The sequence below is a fragment of the Eschrichtius robustus genome, chromosome 2 (genome assembly GCF_028021215.1).
Source record: "Eschrichtius robustus isolate mEscRob2 chromosome 2, mEscRob2.pri, whole genome shotgun sequence".
NCBI classification, from domain to species: Eukaryota; Metazoa; Chordata; class Mammalia; order Artiodactyla; family Eschrichtiidae; genus Eschrichtius; species Eschrichtius robustus.
Genome location: NC_090825.1, coordinates 179,797,913 through 179,800,790, shown reverse-complemented (window position 1 = coordinate 179,800,790; position 2,878 = coordinate 179,797,913).

Sequence of the window (2,878 nt, the reverse complement as noted above, 5' to 3'; positions counted from 1 at the left end):
CCAAAGTTTAGGGCTACTCTGTTGACAAGAACCTCCACTTCATGACACCTTAAATATCCCAGGAAAGAGAAAAATGGATAAAGAAATTGTGGTCCTTATGTACAATGGAATATCACTCAGACATGAAATCAATGTCACAAGGCTAGTAGAAGCAAGATGAGTGGATTTAGGTACGACGATTCTAAGTGAAATAAGTCACACAGAAAAAGACACTTATCATAAGCTATCACTTATAGAGGGAATGTAAAAACCGCTACACTTGAACTGAATTACAAAACAGAACAGAGTCACACGTTTAGAAAACACACTATGGCTGCTTACCGGGAAAGGTGAGGTGGGGTGATGCATAAAACAAGGGTTTCAAATTAGCTCAGATACCGTTCCATACACCCAATATGTAATAGACAAGACCTACTCCTTGCTCAGTGAACTGGACTCAACAGCCCCTATTCACCGCACAAGAATACATGTGACTAGTGAGAATCTTATAACCTATATATTGATATCTGTCTGGAAGTGAGTCAAGTGGGTGTAAAGCCGCATAAACACAGCCGTGAAAAGCAGCTAAACCCCATTATGAAAATAAATTACTTTTAAAATCCCGTAAAACAAAGACAGTGAAAGAGAGAGAAATTCTTACAAAATTCGTTCAGAGGCTGTGATGCAACCTGGATTGACCATATCTAGACCCACAGCTGGATGAGACATAAGGGTGGACACTCTTGGTGCTGAGAGGTTGGGTGAGGTTGGGTGAGCAAATGCAGACCCTTTAAAGTAATACTGCGTGGTACCCATCCCATGGGTCCCAAATCTCCAGGTTCAAGGGCATCTTCCTACATCGAAAACATGCATGAGAAACCCAGAAGATGGTACACCGTGTGATTTTGAAAGGTTTCTAAAACGCACCTCATTTCTCATCTCCTTGTGCTCGGGTTCGCCATTCCAGCTACTTTACTAGCAATCTCCCTACTTGGAGAATCAGCACCTTTAAGCTCCTGTTCCCTACAGGTTGCAATTTGTCCTGAGAATGAAACGGAAGAGGGGCAACCAATGAGAGACTAGATCTAGGTGTTGGGACAGGCACAGGTCACTCTATTTTCCCAACAGGAAGAAGAATTAACCACAGGCTCAGCCTGCCACCCGGAACCAGAATAGGGCCTGAGGCAATCCCGTGCTTTTGCGGCCAGCTCCCAAAAAAGACAGTTGAAAAATAGAGCTCAGGGGCACTGCAATTCACAAACCTGCTGAGTTATAAATGATAACTCTCGTCCACAAATATATTGAGGGAAGGCAACGAAGAGGATTTGAAAGAAAGGCAGAATTGCATGAAACAGATTTCAGGAGGTAGATTCGAATCGCCTTTAAAGCACATGAAAAGCAGCAAAAGGTCGACAATGATGCCCTTGGACAAAAAGGGCGTTTGTGTTTTTTCCTGAATATATTCAGGAAAAAACGCATACGCCCTGTTTGGTCAACCAAGCAACCTGGAAAGGCAAATCAGCATTACAAAGGAGTCTCGCTTCCCTTCGGATAAAAGGGCTATGCTGAAAAACGTGTAAAAAACAGAAATGCAGGACAGGCCATGGAGAAATGGCAGCCTTGCTACGCTGATGGGTGGGATGTAAATTGCCAACAGCCACTCTGGAGAAGTGTACGGTGTGTCCTGAAACATCGAAAAAACACAGCTTAGGGAGCATAGGGCACGTCCACTCATGGGCGTATAAATTGGGAAAACTAAAAATCAGCAAGACACAGGCACCCCAAAGTTTAGGGCTGCTCTGTTGACAAGAACCTCCACTTCATGACACCTTAAATATCCCAGGAAAGAGAAAAACGGATAAAGAAGTTGTGGTCCTTATGTACAATGGAATATCTCTCAGACATGAAATCAATGTCATAAGGCTAGTAGAAGCAAGATGAGTGGATTTAGGTACGACGATTCTAAGTGAAATAAGTCACACAGAAAAAGACACTTATCATAAGCTATCACTTATAGAGGGAATGTAAAAACCGCTACACTTGAACTGAATTACAAAACAGAACAGAGTCACACGTTTAGAAAACACACTATGGCTGCTTAACGGGAAAGGTGAGGTGGGGTGATGCATAAAACAAGGGTTTCAAATTCGCTCAGATACCGTTCCATACACCCAATATGTAATAGAAAAGACCAACTCCTTGCTCAGTGAACTGGACTCAACACCCCCTATTCACCACACAAGAATATATGTGACTAGTAAGAATCCTAAAACCTATGTATTGATATCTGTCTGGAAGTGAGTCAATTGGGTGTAAAGCCGCATAAACACAGCCATGAAAAGCAGCTAAACCCCATTATAAAAATAAATTACTTTTAAAAACCCGTAAAACAAAGACAGTGAAAGAGAGAAATTCTTACAAAATTCGTTCAGAGGCTGTGATGCAACCTGGATTGACCATATCTAGACCCACAGCTGGATGAGACATAAGGGTGGACACTCTTGGGGTTGAGAGGTTGGGTGAGGTTGGGTGAGCAAACGCAGACCCTTTAAAGTAATACTGCGTGGTACCCATCCCATGGGTCCCAACTCTCCAGGTTCAAGGGCATCTTCCTACATCGAAAACATGCATGAGAAACCCAGGAGATGGTACACCGTGTGATTTTGAAAGGTTTCTAAAACGCACCTCATTTCTCATCTCCTTGTGCTCGGGTTCGCCATTCCAGCTACTTTACTAGCAATCTCCCTACTTGGAGAATCAGCACCTTTAAGCTCCTGTTCCCTAAAGGTTGCAATTTGTCCTGAGGATGAAACGGAAGAGGGGCAACCAATGAGAGACTAGATCTAGGTGTTGGGACAGGCACAGGTCACTCTATTTTCCCATCAGTAAGAAGAATTAA